The sequence below is a fragment of the Phalacrocorax aristotelis genome, chromosome 9 (genome assembly GCF_949628215.1).
Source record: "Phalacrocorax aristotelis chromosome 9, bGulAri2.1, whole genome shotgun sequence".
In the NCBI taxonomy this organism is placed as follows: domain Eukaryota; kingdom Metazoa; phylum Chordata; class Aves; order Suliformes; family Phalacrocoracidae; genus Phalacrocorax; species Phalacrocorax aristotelis.
Genome location: NC_134284.1, coordinates 26,305,361 through 26,326,122, shown reverse-complemented (window position 1 = coordinate 26,326,122; position 20,762 = coordinate 26,305,361). Strand labels below are relative to the sequence as shown.

Below are 20,762 nucleotides of genomic sequence, written 5' to 3'. Positions count from 1 at the left end.
TGGGTTTTTCGCTCCTAAGATCGACATAAAAAGATGAACATTCCCAGAACACTGTTCTTGAAAAAAATTCCTTACTATATTCGATAACCAAAGCGAAAACTGACTCAAAAAAATATTTTAATACATATGAAGTACTAACAACGGTTTGTCAACTTTAATATATTAGGTAATAAATTCCCTGAATTATCATGAATTTCAGTGAGTTACAAGCAATAAAAAAAATATAATAAAAATTTTTACTTTCCAACAGAACGCAGTTATCGTTGCATGCTACAACATGCAGAAATTCTGTTATCCTTTATATGTCAGGCAACAAAAGGTACCTTACCTTATTCTCCACTGTCTGAGCATAGAGGATTAAAAACAAAGTATTAGGCAGAAACTGCAAGTGTTTCATATAAAGAAGAAAAACAAACCACTGCATCAATAAACTTAGTGGCTGTCTGGCATGTCATGTACACATTAGGGACACTTAATGAAAACTTATCCACATCTCTTTTCCAAGCAGTCAGATGTCTGAATTGGAAACCTGAAGGCAACTGCTTATTACCCCCTGCTCCAAAATGCAGATCTCAGCAGCAAAACACTGCAAGAGGAACCACCACAGCTTGATTTTCCCTCCTAGTAATTCCCTCCTTGCCAATTACTGCACTGCAGTCTTTCTGAGGGCTACGCAAAATGCAAACAGGACTGAAAGAGCCCGGGAAAGAAACACAGTTACAGAAAGGTCCGTTCAAATCATCTCATGTCTTATTTGTTGTGAACTGAAAGGAATAAACTGCAGAGCTTGGTGGGATTTCTTAGCATTCTCTGCAGTTCCTCCTCCCATGTTCCCGCCTTTTTTTTCCTTCATCTTTCATAGGATAATTTGGAGATTTTACCTTGTGGCAAAACTAGAGGGAACTGGGGGGGAACCGAGATAAACCATTTTTTAAAAAAATTTTTATTTGTTTTTTATACTCAGTGCCTTCATTGTTTGTAAGTTATATTAAAGTTACCTCCTATTCTCATAACCACTAATATTTTAAGGGGTTAATAAACTGAAGGAAAAAAAAAAGTCTTCTAAAGCTTGGGGTGTTTTGGAGTTTTCTGGGTTTTGGGTGTGGGGGTTGCTGGTGTAGTTTTTTTGCTTTTGCTGCTTAAATCAGGGAGTTTAGTCAATTAACTATTTTAACACTTGGATGCTCTCCTATACAATTAAAACTGCCGTGATTACTCAGCAGGGGCATTTGTAATTATTTCCCAAGTGTTCCATAACTGCAGCTAAAGAATACATCTGAATATTAAGAAGCTTTCACAGAAGGATTGAGGCTGGAAGGGACTTCAGGAGCTCATCTAGTCCAACCTCCTCTGCTCAAGCAGGGTCAGCTAGAGCCAGCTGCCCGGAACAGTGTCCCATCTGGTTCTGAGTATCGGCACAGAGAGGGACTCTACTACCACTCAAGGCATCCTGTTGCAGTGTTTGAGCACCCCAGTAGTCAAAAATTTTTCTTGTATTCAGATGGAACATTATGGGTTTTTAGTTTATGCCCATTGCCTCTTTGGACACTAGAAGTCTAATTTATACTTGGGTTAGCTTTTGTTTTTCCTCCCCCCCTCCCTCCTTCAATCTCCCCAGCTGCATCTAAGAGCAAACGGAGCAACAAGAAGTGCTCAATGTCAATCAGCCAGTTGTTGGCTTATTTGCAACAATAGGCTCATCACTGCTTTCCACCCCTCCTTCCCTCTGCATCCTGCAGAGCAAGGCTCAAGGCCAGATCTTTTAGTCCATAGCAGCCCAGCTGCCTACCATCAGCAACCCATTATTCCTTGGGATCCATGTCTTCCTTGGGGGAGAATCCTGCCCAGTCTTTTCTGGTTTGGCCTTACTGGAACATTAGGCAGGGCTGATCACATGCTGACAATGACATGGAAAGCTCAGAAACCTCCAGCAGCTCTTCAGCACCTCCCTGCCTTCTGCTGCAGCCCCCCAGGAGAAGTGGCAGTAGCCAGCATTCAGGACATGTTATATGGGATAAGCAGAAAGGAAATGGGAAAGTTTGGAAGTAGATACATCCTTTTGGGTTTTGGCTCACAGCAGTGAAAAGATTGGTTGTTTTTAGTGGCATGTTTCAGCAAGGTTTATGTTGGCCTTTTAAAGAAACGGTAATTGGCAACACAGGCACAGACTCACAGATATAATGAACCTACCTACTCCCCACTCCATCACCCACAGATGGGAGAGAGATTAATTTCTCACAGCTGTGCACAAGTCCTTTGCTTACACTTCACAGGGGCTCCTGAGTTTCCTTGCACTAAAAGAGCAATCAATTTTTTTTCTTTTCTAACATGGCTTAGTTAAAATTTAAATTCCTGTAATGGACAACATATACCCAGTTTAGGCTCCCAAAGTTTTGGTTAGTTTTATTTTAACCTGGTCTCTACTAAAAATAATTTATTTAACACTAAAGGTCATCTTCAGTTTCAAATCTCTTCACTGGTTTGTACACCAAACATCACGTACATTTTAAAAATTTGATAATGAATTTGAGAAGGGGAAAGGCCTGTTGGCTTTGAAACAGTAAAAAATCAGAAGATCTCTCAAAAACTTTCTGTATGATTTACAGCACTTTTGTACCTTTCTAGTCTCCTTTGTTGAGGAACAGATATAATGCCTCCTTTCTCTGATTTTACCTGGACACCTACCAAGTTCCCATCTCTTCACATACTTTTATACGTATTACCTTATGCAATAGGACTTCAGTCTTAAGCTGGGAACTGCCAAAAGTGAAAAAATAACTAGAAATAAGGAACACAAAAACATAATTATATCTTGGTAAAGTTGGGTGGAAGGAGGACCAAAAATATCCCTTTCCCCTAAAAGCAGAATATAAATGGTAAAATAAGATCTTTAAATGTTTTTCAGTTTCTCCAATTAGTCTAAAACTAGCACCTTAATGACACTTTTTAACCTGTTTTGCCTCAGGACACTGAGAATGGCTTGAAGACAGCCATGTGCAGCCTAGCTGCTTTCTGGATGGGATCCAGACACTATCAAGGGTGCACACAGCATTTCTTAGGGAAAAAAAAAAAAAACAAAAACAAAACAAACCCACACCATCAACAAAACCAAAAACAGACAAACAAAAAAACCCACCTAGCTCTAAGTTAGAAGATGGGGCCAAGGAAGAAAATCTTGCAGGAAGATAGCAAGACTGCTTCATAAATTATTCAGGGTCCCATGTATTCTTGGTGGGAGGGTAAGACAGAAAGAGGAAAGGCCAAGATAGTATCTAATCATTCCAGCAGACTATTTCCTCCTCCTGCACCCTTGAGGTACTATGTCTAGATCACAACCTAGAAAGGACCCATTATACTGTTCCAGGAACCTGCAAAACCTATTGTGACAAGAACATGAACTTCTGTGTATAAACAACATCATTAATTCACATAATTTGTTACTTACAAGGAGTTCTTAGTCGTTGCGCTTAACATACTGTCTAGTGTTATTGTAGCAAAAAGCTTATTTTTACCCCTTTTCCGCACAAGATTTTGAAAGAGCCTCTCTATTTCCCAGCTTTATGAAGCTGCACCTGCTTTGAGGAACAGGCCACAGAGTGGTCCCAGAGCATCACCTGCTGCTACTCTCCAAAGACACAACCCCTATTGCTACCTGAAGGACTGCGGAATTTTCTATGTTGAGGTCAAATGGAAGTGATAACTTGCTTACCTTCCTTGCAAATACAAGAGGACTGATAAAACAAACCAAAAATTTATAAATAAGCAAGCCCACATATGCTATCAGGCAACTTTATTCCATCAGGCAAAGACTGCAGAAGAACTTGCTAAAAAGTCCATTCTGATTGCACGGAAAACAGACAAGAAAGAGCAAGGCTAGTAGAGGGTTTACTTACAGGAATAAGAGTGAAACTTGTTTGACTTTTGAGGTATCACCCTCATTCATAACTAAAGCAAGTCCAGGCACTGAAGATGATTTGTAAAATTAATACCATCAACTTAAAGATGTGAAAACACAAAGGAGAACAAGGTACTTTACATTTTCATGCAACGATACAGATACTACTTCTACCAAAAAAAAAACCCCACCAACAAAAAACCCCAACTCACACAACTGTCATGAGGTTTCTAAATGTACATATCACAAAAATATATACAGCAGAAGAATTGTTGCTACCTACCTGTTTACATGAAAAAATTCATAACACAAAACACAGTGACACACAAGACTGCAGTCTGTGCTTCCAATGGATTAATATATTGTCTCCCACTGCTGAGCTGGTCTTGATTCAGTTAAAAGTCTAAGCACTCAGGCTTTCCTGCTGGGAAACAAACAAGTAAAGTCGGTTTCAAGCATCTCCTATTAAATTACAGAAACAATTCTCACAAGCCTGAAGGCAGAGAAAAGAAATAGTAGGTTAAGATTGCAAGAAACCATAACAAACTATAGCAAATCAAAAAGCTGCACTGAGATTTATTAGTTCTCTAGAAAATTCAGTGCAAAAGTCTATTTACTTCATGGAGGAAGTCACCACTGCCACCACTAAGTGAGTCAAGTTAATCTGCAAGAATGTTTTACATAATGGGAAAATTTTTATTGGCCAGAGGTTCACAGTGTTCTTAAGTTTCCAGAAACTGCAGATGTAAAGATACTTCTGTTAACCTAAACCAAAACCAAGAAAAGAAACTATCCGAGATGCATGCTCCATTTCACAACAGAGGTTTAATTTTACTAGCTACTGTACTTCAACCTATTCAGCATAGGAAAGATGAAAGGAAATACGAACATTGAAAACACAGGTAGTTTTAATACTACCACCAAACGGTATTAAAACACACTGGGCTAGCACATCGTTGCCATTTCTGGACTGTGATACTGAGAACTGGTGTAGTTTAAGCTACCAGTTTTATTCTTATAGAAAATTAGTACTAGTGAAACAGTTGGAATGGATTTACAAGAAAGCACGATACCATCTTACTTCTTCCGTTTTCACTTTACTGTGAAATAAAAGCTAACAAGAGAGCCAAGAATCCCTACAGTCAGCCAATACTGAACTGATAGGTGTTCTTTCCTTCCTTTAGCAGTGAAAATATGCGGTAGCACAACTATACTATAAAATCCAGTTCACTCAAACCAAGTAGCTTGGATGAAGGAATCTTTCCTCAGTTTTCAGAGGGCTGATAACAGCTTAAGGATTATATTTAAACTCAGAGAGTACATTCAAAACATCTCACAGCTCAAATATTATTCTCCTTATGCTGCTAAAAATGATCAGTTTAAAAATACAGATTGTTCGATTATCTTTTAGTTGCTGCTTTCAAAATATTTTTAATGATAGATAAGACTACTTTTTCTAACTACACAACTTTTTGGAAGTTTGAAATTGAAAAATATTTTCAATTAATGTTGTGGATCATAAATGCACAAGTATTAGGATTCGAGCTCTAAAACAGACTTTAAATTGCAAAACTGATCATAAACTAAACCCTACTAGGTAAAGTCTCAAAAGCACAAAGACCACATTTGTTTTAGTACTGAAGAAGTACAGCTCTGTTACCATGACAGTGTAACACAACTTTGCTAACAGGCCACAAAGCATTCAGGGCAGGGGAGGGAGTTTAGAAGCCCAAATTCAGTGAGTTAAATTAATCATCTTCTGCCAACCCCTGGTGTTAGGGCTCCATATGAACAAGTGTTTCTGTAGTCCTTATTTTTTTATTTTACTTTCTGTGATGCAAATTCTTTATAAAGCGTTCTGTCCTACTGAAACATTCTTTCTGCCCCACAGTACATTAAGACATCCTATCTCACTTTTCTTCTCACAGAGAATTTACCTATGTATTTGCCAGCAAAAGCCACATTTGTGATTACGCGAGTTTTATATTAGTTAATAACAGAAGACTGAATGAAAAAAGGCCTTTTGACTCCAATTACCATACGCTCCTTTTTAAATTGAAACCCAGTTAAGGGGGCTGTCTCCACTGCACGACAGAGAACTTGTAATTATGGAGAAAGGAGGGGGAAAAAAAAACCTTGCAAAACAGAAGACAAAGAGCATGTTTCTGTTCTCTGGTGATGCACTCATCCATTTGAAGGCCCAAATTCTACCCCTGGAGCATACAGAACAAGACCAGCAATCTCTGGGAACAAGTCCTGAGGACCTTGAAGGTGCCCGCTGGTTCATGCAGAAAGCAAACAGTAGCACAGCGTTCTGTTTCCCAGGATAGATAAACACTTCTCCTCACCTGCAACTTGACTTTTCTTGTCAGTCTTGACATGGACTTCATCATCTTTATCCACACACTGAATACCACTCCTCACCCTCCATGAACTTGCAGGCTGCACTCCCTGTATGCCTTATCAAAAAACCACAGCCAGAACAATATTGGTTTTGTGGTCTACGTTAGGTTTTTCCACCTAAGGCAATGTTACAATTCAAATCACAAGAGTAAGCAGAGCTCTCTTCCTAGAGCATTAGACATCTGGACATCACACTGGATCAAGCTTAATCTGCTATTTTGCAAGATGGCCCTACGGAGATCAGAACCCTCGGAGCTACTATTGTAAGCTAAGGTCACACCATGAAAACACAATTCAGATAGGAAGAGAATGCTATAGAGGTTTCAGTTGTTCTTGTCTAACAATGTATCACCATGTGGTTCAGGGAAGGATCTCAGTACAGTAATCCAAAAAACAAAACACACAATGCAAATTTTTAAGAAAAAAAAAAAAAAAAACAAAACAAACCCAGAAAACTAGACCGGAAGCAAAGGATGGATTAACAAACAAAAAAAAAGTCCTTGCAGCAGCAACAAACAGCTGTGTTCTAGCCTATAGTCCAGCCCCTGATCTACTCCTGTGGTGAATGGAAAGAAGAAAGGATGAAGACAGACAGACAGAACAACACTACACATCTGACCTGAAAGACTTTTTTTTTTTTCCCTGTAATGGAGACTTCTCTCCTACAGTGCTGTTTTTGTGAACATAAGAAGATAAAGCCCCCTGTATCACTGTTTAAGAATACTTAAGAGTGACATACTGACTTCCCAGACTTTATCCCTCCAGTCCAACTTTTCACGACTCAGAGTATGGACTGGATACAACCCTCCAGCCTCCTGTGTTTAGACAATTAAGTTAACAGTTAAGTTAAGTTAACAGTTAAGGAACAGTTAAGTTTGGGCAAATTACAGGCAATGGTATTACTGATTTAAAATGTGTAACATTCCAAGATCTATCTCCCCTTTGCACTTCTGCCTCATTCAGTATTGGTAGTAGGTCAGTTTTATCAGTTAACAACGTCCTGAAAAGTCATCAGCCTCATATCAATCCTCATGCTGCCTGCTTTCCTGACGTTAGTTAATTTGGACTAGTTCTGCCACAGTCACAGCAAAGCTGTGACACTGTCACAAGGAGGACTGAACACTCTGAGTATCTGCAGAAAGAATGACCCCGACAACACTTAGTCTCATCCTAGTTATTGAAAACAAATTAATATCCTACATTAGCTTATAACAATGGAAGCTGAACTCTTCTGTGCTAATTTACAGCCATTATATGCTGGTCTCTTTATTCTTGCAGCGAACATCTGAATATGTAAGATGGTTTCATCAGAGGCGGTAAGGAAACAGCATCTCACAAGTCACTTGTATGCAAACATTAAAGGTTTCTTAAAAACATTTCTATTTACAAGAAAATTAGTAGAGACCAGAAGAACGAAGAGTCAACAGCAATTTAAGGAAAGTATCATATGGGCTCAGGGAGCTGTAACAGGGAATAAGGCCACATAGAAACATGTATTACTACAAAATGTTCTCTAAATGCTCTTGTTTCTATTTTACTTACTGTACGTAATACTTGGCAACAGGCTCTGATGCTTGAGCCCTGGTGACTAACTGCAGCCATTAAGATATTCCTACATCTTTATTTGGCCTTCCCACACCTTCCCTGAAATTTACTATGCTTGTGGTAGTAAAGGGGGGAAAAAAAACCCAAACCCATGGCTCCTTGGCTTTTTTACCATTCACAATGCCATAAAACTCATGTTCCCCGGTGGTTTAAACATGACCCCAGTTCCAGCACACTGCAGCTCTGGGTCTACTCTAAGAGCAGGGGAAAAATACAATTTAATTTCAGTGTTGGTAACAGCATCAGGACTGACACATTGCATTTAATCTTAACATCAGATTCAGGCATTTCATTTAAGATAATATAGGAGGCTGTAGGCCAAGTACTTTGAAGCTCAATGACATCTTCAGTTGGATTCAGTATTTAAAATAAGAAGAACAAGAGAAACTAAAGCTGCACCCTTGGTTGCAAGAAAAAGATAGGCCATACGAAAACTTCAGAGCAGTGAGCTACCCAGTACCACCGACCCCATCAAGGCCTGTTCGTTTTGAACTGGAGTTCTAATCTCCAGAATACTTACAGGGGTTCCCAGTTTAGTATCCATTTGCAGACACACTAAATTTGTTCTCTGTTATTTGGCCCTTAAAGTCACTGTTGGAAAATTTTAACTATCTTAGGAGCCAAAATAGATGCCTAGGCAATATTACCCAAGATGGTAACAGTTACCTGCATCTCCCTGCTCACTTTTCCAATCCATTACATGCTACCCTTGCAGCCATGTCCTTTAAACCAGACTGTTTCTCCTGAGACCCCTATACCCTTAATCAGGACACAGAAAGAATTGTGATAAAACACTATGGAGAAATTTCTAATGGCCCTTACCATCATTCTGTTATCTTGCAGATGTTTATAAACAAAAAAATTATTCTAATTTTTCTCGATAATATATTTCATTGCTCCATGTCACTCATATCACAGAAAACAAATCACAAGATCAAATACAAAAACCCATCTGAACTGCATTTAACCTCAATCAATTATCAAACAGATGTGAAAGAGTTAACAGCTGATTGGGTTATGCATTATATCAGTTGGTTCTTCTAAATAAAATGAAATTAAGAATTGATTACTTCATTTCTCTTGGCATCAACTTTTGTCACTTTTGCCTCCATAATGGCTACTGGAACAATACCCTGTTACTGTTCAAGACTGTATTGGAAACATTTTCTGGTTATCCCTTCATCTCCCTTGTTAGCTTGATATTGTTTTATGGCTCAAACACTCCAATCTTCTCCCGACATGTGCCATTCTTATTCATCTGTAACACCATCATCTAAGTTCATACAACTTTTTCTCAATTTTCAGATCGTTAGCAGTGTACTGATTCAGCCAAAGCAGTTTGTTGCTATGTGTCAGTGCAAAAGAAAGTAAAAATTACTAATTCATACTTGTTCCCTAAAAAGAAAACTTCCCTTAATTCCTCTTAAGACTCTAACATACTTCCTATGGCATCTTACCTACAAGTTTTCTGAACCCTGGTTGTCTTTATTTTGCTGTTATTCTCTATTTTGCTGTTCTTCCTCCTTCACTTCCCAGAAATACTGAATTTTATCAGTTTGAGTTAATCTTTCACAAGCTGCCCTCTTCTTCAATCTTTTTAACCAGCTCCTTCCTCTCTTGGTCAACACTGAACCAAGACAAGCATCCATATTTATTATCAAGACCCTTCCCGTACATCAGTAAGTTCTTGCATAGGACTGCATGTCCCATGCACCTTTCTCAAAAGATACCTGTGCAGATAAAATCCTTCATTTATGCCAAATCTAATGTTTATTAGTTTCTTCTTTTAGGTTTAAAAAAAAAAACAACAAAAAAAAAACAAAAAAAAATCACACACACAAAAAAAAAAGAAGAAAGAAATTTCACCACCCCACCCATTTGTGATGGGTCTATCACAATACTGATCTTATCACTCCCTAGACCTCCCCTCATTACCTTCTTCACATAAAAATAAACATGCACATCCTTAATACACTACAACACATTGTAACTTCTTCCCTGACTGTCATTATTTTCCCTCTCTGATCAACATTCCTGTGAGATATGCTTTTGATGCCATTTTGGACGTAGGAACAATAGCTATTCCTTGATCTGGAATCTAAGCAGAGCAAAATACAGTGACAAATCCTGTTAACTGCCAAGTCTTAGCCTGTAAACACAAAGGTAGTCTCCTAACCAGTTGAAAGTCAAGGCAGGAGGAAAGAAGCAAGGCTAGGTTTCACTAATATTTAACTATCTATTAATAGTGCCCAAAATGCCATCACCCCTGTGTCTATACACTATCCTATGGCATTAGCATCAAGGCTTTCTGTGCAAGGCGACCAAGCATGACTTTCTGCCCAATTCGTTTCCACCTTTGGTTTTGGCCTCACTTAGCAAGCCAGTCACCTAACTGAGGAACAGCAAGTTCATATTTGATGTGAAGTCATATGGCTGGATGACATCATAACTGCTATCTTTTAACTGCCCCTTTAAGGGTTGGTGTTATTATTAGCAAGCTCTAAGTTATTATTAGCAAACTGATAAAACACTAATGGCCAACTTCTCTCACACAACAGCCTGTCCATTTCTCCAGTTATCACATAACTGATAACTTTTCCTATTTGAGTTATTCCAAAATGGATGATTAAGACGAGAAAGAATCATCCCTCATGCATCCATCATGCAAAGTCCACTGGCTGCTGCACACCACTTTAACAGCTGTTAAACTCAGGTCAAGTCTGTTAAGCGAGGCTTCTCAGAGCTGGATCTGAAATTATTTAAACTTTCCAACCCCAAGAAGTGGATTTTTGCTAAGCTACTTCTTCTTTGAAGAAAAAAAAGAAAAATAATCTCTGTTTAAGAAAGATTTTGTCTCCTATATTTCTCGCTCAGTGCTATTTAATGCTACTAAACTTTTTTGCTAGCTGCTCACAACTTCCTTGATTCTTTAAATCACACTAAAAATACTTCTACCTGTAATGAGAAGAGGGCTGTGGCTTCATGAGCCCAACCTGACTAACTTCTATCACTCTTGACCAACACTATTTCTAAAAATGAGGGGTTTTTGCCTACTTGCAGCCTGGTGGTGTGGGAGAATTCAAAGACCTCAGCAACCTTGTCTTGCTACCTTTGAAGAAGTCCTAACAGCAAGGAGTATTTAACAAATACACTTCCTAATACACTTTTTTTTAAATTTAATATGTAGCTCAACTCTAACTATTGCAGAGTGAGTCAGGCATCCAGTCATGGGTGTTTAGTAAAAGTTTAGATGCCCTAAAATGTGCAGGACTGGAAGATAAGAGCTGGCCATATGGAAGACTGCACACTTTTGGAGCATCAACTTCAGACCATCTGGATCACCTACAGCATTTAAGATGGCACTCAGTGCCTCTGTGTGTAGGCACCATCTTTGTTCCCTCTAAGTTTTTCTAAAAATCACTAGTCAGTCAGGGTTCAGGCAATGGAACACTATCATTGTCTGCTTTAGTTAAAACACTGCTCTAAAAAGAAATGCAAGTGGGCAGGTATCAACAAGACGACAGAAACTCAAATACTAGATTCACAAGGGTGTTTTTGCTGTAATAGTCAGTCTAATTAATTTCTGGATTTTTAAATCAAGTACTTCTTGACACTGAATTTCGTTAATACTGCAGTATTCCCATCTACATGATAGCAGGGCATGAATATAACACAGAGTCTACACTTAAACAGATGAGAGCTATAACAGAGGCAGCTGCTGAAATTTTAATCACCCATGCAAACAGCATGATTTATTTCTTCCATACTTCCTTTCCCATGGAGGCAGCCTGTCTTTTTAGTATCTTATCAATTCCTTTCAAACTGAAAAAAAAAACTATCTTAGAATGTATCCCATCCTTTGGAAAGTATTTTTATTAAAAAGAAGTCCTTAAAAAAATACAGCCATGAAAACAGTTCTAGGCAAAAGCCTGCTTCCATTAGGTATATAAATATTTCAGTCCCAGCAGCACCATCTAATGGAGAGTTCACCAACTTCTCCCCTTCTTTAACATGACATTTTATTTTGCAGGTGTTAACAACTGATATATGGCCTATTTAATACTCTATAAAAACTGATTAGCTACAAGAGAAACCAAATCATTTCTCCACAGACAACAATCGGACAGTCCTTTTCTCCCCACAGGCAATACAATCACATACAAATTTATTAAGTACAACAGGACATTTGTTAACCAGGAGATAAGGTTTTAGTAAGATTTTAGTTACAAATACTTCAAAAACAAAAGTAACTGAAGCAGCAATACCAGCTTAAAAATAGAACTACCTTAAGCATGCTTATATTTTCCCCTCTGAAAGCAAAACAGAGATGTCAGTACCCCTGAAGTGTAAGGAATATGGACAACCTAGACCTTAACCATAGCAACAGAAGTTGCTACCTACACCTACTTAAGGTGAAGCTAAGCATTCCAAGACATCTTCAGGTTACGCTTCTGCTACAAAACATACTATGGGAGATGGGTAGCAAATTATCATAAGCATCACTAAAGCATGCAGCATTATGACTGCTGGCAACTTCCACTATTTATCTCATTAACATTTTCTCATGCAAACATACATGATGGAACTTATCTACAAAAGGGATCTAGAAAAAGTGGTATTTTTTCCCTGCTGCATTTTGTCCTCCTTATTCTTTATATAAATCACAACATTGCAAGTACGGGTTCATCTACTTTGACCTTTTCTAATTAACTCAGCATATGGGCGCTCCTGTTCTGGAGTAACTGCCTTTTTATGTATAGCACAAAGGACTCTCAAAGTCTGTTTGCCCTATTTCATCTCAGAAAAATCAACTAATACATTGATAGTTCTTATTATAAAAAACACCAAAAGTCTTAGTAAATAATTCTGCAAAATTACAGCATCACACTTTGACTATATGTACTGACAGCTTTATTTACACAAACAGGACAATTCATTGTCATTTATTTTGAGAGAATCTCCTCAGCAAAAAAAAAATCTACAGAATGGAGTGGGTGGATATTTATTTGCCTGTCCTAAATCTTTCTTAGAACACACAAAAACAAAGCAAACAAAAACAAAATCAACAAAACCTCACACATACAACCAACAGAATAAGTCCCCCAAAACTACCTCAAAATCTTACAAGCCAAAATACTGAAAGTTGCATGTCTAAAAAGTCCTTTTCAAAATGAAAGTGAGGTTCCAGGAATTTGTAAGAAGGAAAGAGGAATAAGGGAAGATTATGGTATTGAAAAATAGCTGAAGTGCAACACGCAAATAACAAACTTGTTTTATCTTTTTCGAGATTTCCAAGAGCATTCTTCTGCACATGCTCCAAAAACAGTGCCAAAATACCCTTCTATAACACAGATACAAAAAACCCTGCAAACGGTATGAGCAACACAACAGCAATACCTACTAGCTGAACTACAATATAGGAACCATTAGTATTTCCATTACGTATCAACCCTATGGGTGAGTAGCGAGACATATATTTGCTAATCTGAAATATAGCATGCTCAGGTTCTGTAGATAGAAACATGATTCAACTCCTCATGGAAAACTGATAGAGAAGATACTGCTGACTTCAAGTGATACTACGTATTAACAACTTAATTTGATGTTAGCTCAAATCCTTCCCCCCCACCCCCAAAACCCTGAGTTTTAGAAGGCAATGAAAACACTACTTCATCAAAGAGTTCCAAAACTGCTAGAGATATGCATACGCAAATCAGTAGCCTTCATTTAGGTACCCAACTTCCTTCTACTCAAGCTGTCAGCCAAATGGTAGCATTTTGAGAGTATGTCATTTTATAGCCACAAGCACTTTACCTTTGGCACCAACTGAATGCAGAACTGGTATCCTAATCAGGTTCAACAACAGCAGCCATAACAATACAACATTCCCAAGCTCATCTCTCAAGGATGTTGTGCTGAACAGAAAAGAGGGCAGTGAAAAAGACAGAATGAGAGAGCAAGTGTAGATTTAAAGACACGTGTACTTCAGGCAATAGTCGGGTACACTGTAGATCATCTTTAGTGACCTGGAAGAGAAGCGTCTGTTAATTCACCTGGAGCAGGAGGTGGCATGGGGAGGGAATCAAAGAAGCTGGTAGCTACAGAGAGGTCAAAGGGAAGTGGATTTGCAGATAAAAATTATTAGCCAGAAGTGTGAAAGTACAAGCCTGGGAACAAGTATTTCAAGAGAAAAGTGATGTAAGTGCAAGTAAAGAGGAAAATGCAGTCACTTTGCTCAGGTGCAAGGATGAAACCACCTTGGAATAAAAGTCATCCCTTAAACTAAAATTACAAGAGATCTGACCGAAACCAGTTCAAAATAAGCCACTTCTAAGAACTGGAGGAACCAGCTTGAGAAATTAACAGCGTTTATACTGTTTGGCCAAACAACTTAAGATGAAAGAGAAGCACAGCAAGGACCAGAGATTCCATTAGTAGCTGAAGAGCATAAAATGCAGCAAGAGGAGTCACTTGGGATGGTTTAAAGGAGATGAAAACAAGAACAAGTTGAATGAGAATTGTAAGGCTGTACTTCCTATACAGAATCAAGATTTACATCTGCAAGTCATTAAATAAACAGAAGCCACAACAATCAAGAAAACCTTCTCTCAGAAGGTTCTTCTCTGTGGAAAGACACCGGGCACAGTCAAACTGGTACAGTATACAACATCTCCATTATAAAAACCATAATAATTTTTCAAATTATCTCCCTCTCTCAAGTACATGGATGAGCTTACAAAACGAAATCCATTCACATTGCCAAAATTTGGTTTATGATCTGGGCTTTTCTGTTCAAAAGTTATTTTAGGCACTTTCATCATGTAAGCTAGTTCTGAGAGGAAGAAAAAATTGTTACTTTCCAGAATATCGAAAGCAGAAAGTTGGGAACAAGTGCAAGCACCAGAACAGCTACCACTGATGAATTCTGTCATGTACACTCCACTTCATATAACACTGCGTGTTTGCTGTACACAACAATGGAAGAGTGTGAAGCAAATACTGTTTCCTGTCCCACAATGCTGACAGTGCAGAATGGCACAGCACTGCAGAGGAGACAGAACAGGATGCCTCTACACTGCACTTGCAATTCATTTCATGTATCAACAGATGACGCTTGTACTGCCCTGCTGGGTTCTCAGCACCTCATCATTTTCATGTCCTCAGACTGTAGGAAAGCACCACTATTCCCATTTTATTACAGACCTGCAAAATGGTCTGTGTATGGAGCCAGACGCCAGACATACATAAGCCACTAGCTGCATCAAGGGTATTCCCAGAACTCCCAGTCAGCTACCAGCTAACCCAAGTGGCACCCAAGTATCAGTACTCCTCTTCCCCAGCACATCTTCTATGCTTAAGGAAACATCTGTCTTGACAAGGCTGATCACCTCAGCAAGCATCTCAACATCAAGTTCAAATGCACCAGAAAACACTAAACAAAGCAGTGGAAGAAGCATCAGCAAACTCTATGTCTTTCTTCATCCTGGCAACTGTCCTAACCACTTGACTGAGACATCATGCTTCCTCTTGCTCTGTTTCTCGGGCACACTGAGTTTTGATTATTCCTGGCATAGCAGAAGAGTTTCAAGAGAAGGAAGTGACACTACTCTTAACTGGCCTGTGGCTTGATGATGAGAATGCTCCCCAAGGAGATAGGAAACTTGGACTGGAATCCCCCTTCTGCCCCTGGGACTCGGGCATGGCGTCACATCACTCTACACTGCAACATCAAAGCCCCTTTGCTGGTTTGGCCCTAAGTGAATGACTTACAATACACACATCTATAGGAATGAAAAACAACCAGCCTCCAATTGTCCTAGATTTTACACTGGTATCTTCAATGGACCATCTTCTCTTTCTTGATAGATGTCAAAGCTTGCAGGAATGAAGTGGCCGCCAGGAACGCACCTCTTATCTTACAGTAGCATCTGCAACATGCTTTTCAAGGCAGACCAAATCAAAATAACTCTTTTTGCTAGACAGCTAAGAAAGTTGTGAAGACTCATGGCATTTTGAGCTTGTCTTGAGCGGGCATATCTTATTTTATTTAACAAAAAGATGTTTTTCTTATTAATGCAGAAAACACAAAGTCAGACAAAAGTTCGGTATTACTCCAAATGTTAGTTTTTTCTAATTAAGAGTTTCTATACAGTCATCATTAAAGCATGTAAAATAGAAGTTTTATAACTTCTGTCACTGATGTTTTTGACTGCAGCACTTGCCACATATCCTGTATGTGAAAGGAGATATTAACCTCAGTGCATTTAAATTATAGTACAGAATTATTAGCAATTTTTATAATTGTAAATAATCTACAGAATGTTTCCTCTACACATCAGAGAAATCAATTTCATAAATGATCCTTTTACAACTACATAAAAATAATACTGGAACTATGAAACATTCCAACTTAAAGAATTCCTGCTGAGCCTGCTCCAGTTCTAATGCCTACAATTTGCAAAAATCTAATCTTGATGTCAAAGTACACAACACCCCAGTTTTCAGTACAAGGAGGGAGCCGGGGTGGAGGCCATCACACATGTCCATCACTGAACTTCTGCATCTAGCAACATGTTGAAACTCCCCTTCCCAAGCTGCCCTTGACCAGATGAACTGCAGAACTCAGAATTCTACTAAAAAAAAAAAATCAAAAAAAAAAAAATCACACTTTATACATGCAGAGTATAGCAGCAGGGAAGAACAACAGCATGGAAATCAAAGGCTTAACATTTTTTGGGGGGTGGAGAGGATTAGTGACCTACAGTTGTTGTATATAATTTTAGAGACACTCACCCTGTTAACCTAGTTACAAAGCCAACAGTCAGTAGCAATTGAAGTCACAGCAGCAATGATATTTTGCTGTCAGTGCTCCAGTAGAAAATATCTCCAGGAAGAAAACAAAAACACCCTCAAAGACGATATATATAGATAGATATATGTATATTAAAAGGGAAGTGTGTGTGTAATCTCACAATTCCCAATATCAAATAATCTTCTACTTTATTTTTTCCTTAAGCTCTAAGATCTTTCTACTGTATACTTTCCTTACTGATTTTCTAGAGGCTTTTTTGTCTTAATTCACTTTTCTCCTCTTTCCCATCAGAAGAGAGCACATCTTCCTACTTTGCAGACACCTAATAATCTTTCATTGTCAGTTGCGCCTCCTTTCCTCCCAATTCTCTAGTCCTTTCTCTTTCTACCTTAAAAAAAGGCACAGAAAATTAAATGTGTTTGTGATTTGTCAAAACAACCCTATACTGACTTTAAACTATCCATTTATGAGGGTATGGGCTGCCAGCAGGCAGAGCTGGGAGACCACTTACGTTGTCTTTGCCAGCCCTTCACTGCTGTAGTTTCTATGTCACCACTTCATCACCACAGGTTAAAAAGATAAAACCTAGCGGGACTACAGCACTCTTGTGCTACAATCACACCTTTATTCTGTTGCACAAAACTACACAACTGTCCCTCCCTTGGCTTCCTCTCCCCATACCACATCTTGAAATCTCCAATTTCACTGTCTCCCAACAATTTTGGCGCTCTTGAGCCATACACCAAAAATGCCAGTAGGTTTCAAATACAAGCATCGTATTCAGAAAGTACCCACCCACAAGCATTTAAAAAAAAAAAAAAAAAAAAAGAGCCTTGGCAATTCTTTAAAGGAACTGTGCACAAGAGCACAGACATCTGAAACCAATGTGTAATGAGCAGTCTTCAAACATCATAAGACTCGGCATCTTCAATTAAGAAACACTATTAAAATGAAAAAAACTAATTAAATCCAGTTGTTGCATCATCTAAGATATCAGAGATCAAAATGTGTTATTCTTGCATTACCTATTCATACAAGTCAGTTTAGGATACTGGAGTAGATTTAAGTCATTCCTATTTTTAAACTGCCTTTTCATCTGCAGGAGAACTATGATCATCTACTTATCAGTTTATTTATGTTCCAGCAGTTTAACAACAAAAGTTAAAAATTAAGTTTTCTGGCTTTTTGTATTTTCAGCATTGCCACATCTACTAACAGAACAGTATTGAAAAAACATGTTCCTCTTCTCTCACTTAAACTTTTCATGACGGACGAGAAATGTAAAGATATAAAATACAGCAAGATCTTGAAATAATTCAGAAGACAAACTGTATTAGCATGGACTGCTAAGACTTCATGAAGATTTTTTTGTCACTGATGCTAACTACTGTCATCTCACACAGTTTTCCAAGGTACCAACAGTAAATATGCTTACAGGATGATCAAATTCTCTCAATCCATACAAGAATGGCTTCTCAAAATTGGTATCAAACTTAATTGCAGAAGGACTTCAGGAAAACCTAAAGACTGAGTCATTTAGCACCCTCTTTTGATTAGAATTATTTTGCTTTAGTGCTGAATGCACTTTACCTTTCTAAATTCTAGGTCCAGCTATTATTGGAAGCTTCTCATCAAGTCACATTTCAGTAAAAGATCTAGCATTTTCATGTTGGAACAATGCAACTTTTCTAACCTCATAGTGCTGTCTGCCTGCAATGCCTGAACTCATGATACATCAACGTTTCCATTACAAGGTTTATGACAAGGAGTTTCCCAGTTCAGCCATAAAAACTCTGATTCAGTCCAAATGTTCAAAAACCCTCTCCCTAATCACAGTATCATTTACATCTACGTTAATCCATACTGGGTGCGTACGGATTGCCATTTATAGACACTTTTAGCCAAATGGCTCATTTTAAAGGGCAACATGCGGTATATGTTATGATCTCTTTAGTTCTCACTCTAACAATCAGTGTAGCCTTTAAATCCAGGCTTCTACGCAAGTCAGTAGCTACTTTAAATACAGATTTTTACTAACTGTTTCAAATTATACTATTTCATTTGCCTACATACCTAAATATCGCTAGTATTCACAGCATACACTGAACTCCTTTTCAGTCTATGAATGCGAGTTCAGATTAGCGCACAAGAACGCTATGTGCATTCTATGGGACAAACCTGCAAGGAAAAATACAGAGTTCTACTGAAGGAATAAAATAAAATAAAAAAAGACACCACTGCACGAATTACAATATACAAGGCTGGGTTAGATCTCAACAAGCTAGAGGAGTCACTGACCCAAGGAGACTGCAAATTTCAAATTATATCATTGGAACTCCCTGCATTTTACTACTACAGAAACAGCAAAAAAAATGAACGATGTCCTAACGCATGGCAGAGATCCACACAGAGGAGCGCACACAGCCTTTCATGCCGCACACAGGCTCCGATAGGCAGGACGTGAGATTATGCCTCTTAGCGTTAATACCATTTCTCTTGTGTTTCCACAGATAATTCAGATCTTAGACACGTGAAGATACAAATAAGTCAAGATGTAAATGCCTTACCTTCCTATTTTACAAGCCGCTGCAGTTCTCAGATTATGAGTCAGTCATAGGTTCATCTGCAGAGGAATGACTCAGTATAAACTTTTAAACATTCGGTTTTTTCTAACCTACAACACGGCAATTAATTTAACGTATTAAAACGCGGTGCTGCGAAACAGCGCACAAAATGAATGGCGTGAAAACAAGAACACTTTTCTCTCCCCGCACGCCAGGCAGACGGGCTCGCAGCGCAGGGCCGCCGTAGGCTGACAGGCTTCATAAAAATATAACTCCTTCCGCACCGATCAGGGGCAGCTCCGTACCGACGGCAAAGGATTTTCCCCGGCGGCGGCGGCCGAAGTCCGCGTCGCGTCGCATCGCATCGCGGAGCCGCCGCCGCCGCCGCAGAGGGCGGCCCGGGGAGGTGCGGAGTTGCGGGGGGCCCGGCGCTCGGCGCCCAGGCGCGGCGGCTGCCGGCAGTGCCCCTTTAAAGGCCGTCGGCCCGCCCCCAGCACTGCATATGGAGGGAGCCAGGAGCGGAGCGAGGCTTCTGCATTCAAACGACACATCAAACGCCGCAAGCGCCGCCGCGCCGCCCGGCTCCGCTCCGGCCTGGCCTCTCCTCTCCTTCCCTCCCCGACACGCACGCACGCACCGCGGGGCGGAGGGGGGAGAAAACAAGAGGCGGGGAGGGAGGGACGGAGGAGGGGAGGCAGAAATAAGTAAGTGAAAAAGGGGGCACCTGCGAAGCCCTGGAGTGCGAGTGCGTCTGGGCGGGCAGAGTCCACGCCGCCCCGGCCGGAGGCTGATCTATCCCCGGGCACCAGCCGCCGCCGAGGTCCCGGCGACAGGCTGCGGCTGAAGCGCGCTCGGCCCCTGTCTGATAGCAGATGCCTCGTATCAGCGCCGCGCCGCCGCCTTGCCCTCCGCCGGCTCCGCGGGAGCACCCCCCGGCCCTCGCCGCCCGCCCGGCCCCGTCCCTCTGCCCAGGGAACCCGGGCGCGGGCAGGCGAGCCCGGCCGGTGCCGGAGCCCGGAGCGGCGGCAGCCGCCGCCAGCCCCCACCCCCCTCGCCTTCCCTCCCCTCCGCCACCGCGCCGGTCCCCGGGGCGCGCCGAGCCCCGCGGACGCCCTACCTGCGAGCGTGTGAGGGGAGCGGGGCGGCGAGCGGCAGCTGCAGCCCGGCGAAGGCGACCGCCCGCCCGACGGAAAGTCCCTGCCGCTCAGCGCCGTCTCCCCCCGCCCCGCACTTCCTCTCCCGCCCGCTCAGGCTGGAAATCCCCGGCGAAGCCCGCTGCTCTCCCGGCTCCTCCTCACACACACACCGAGGGGCGGGACCGGCTGGGCCGCTCACCGCGCAGGCGGCGGCGGGGGGCCGGGCCTGCCCTACCCCCCTGCCCGGGCTGCACCTGATGCCGCTGTTACCCCCCCCCCGCGCCCAGCCCCGCCGCCGCGGGCACAGGCGGGGAGAAGGTCCCCCGCGCTACCCGCCCGGCAAACGG

General features: G+C 40.7%; 1 protein-coding gene across 3 annotated transcripts in view; it reads right to left on the bottom strand.

The window, feature by feature from the left end:
* The window catches only part of TRAF3 (TNF receptor associated factor 3), a 68,145-nt gene extending 47,592 nt beyond the window's left edge, over positions 1–20,553 (bottom strand). Inside the window, exons 1-4 of one of the 3 annotated variants that reach the window (XM_075103965.1) lie at positions 20,397–20,534; positions 20,004–20,141; positions 19,283–19,338; positions 4,179–4,319 (exon numbers count right to left, since the gene is read on the bottom strand). The gene's annotated coding sequence lies outside the window, so the exon portion shown is untranslated. Of the gene's footprint in view, positions 1–4,178; positions 4,320–19,282; positions 19,339–20,003; positions 20,142–20,396 lie in introns of all 3 variants that reach the window. The other 2 variants (XM_075103968.1, XM_075103967.1) reach the window with 2 other exon arrangements.
* Between the last annotated feature and the right edge of the window lie 209 nt (positions 20,554–20,762).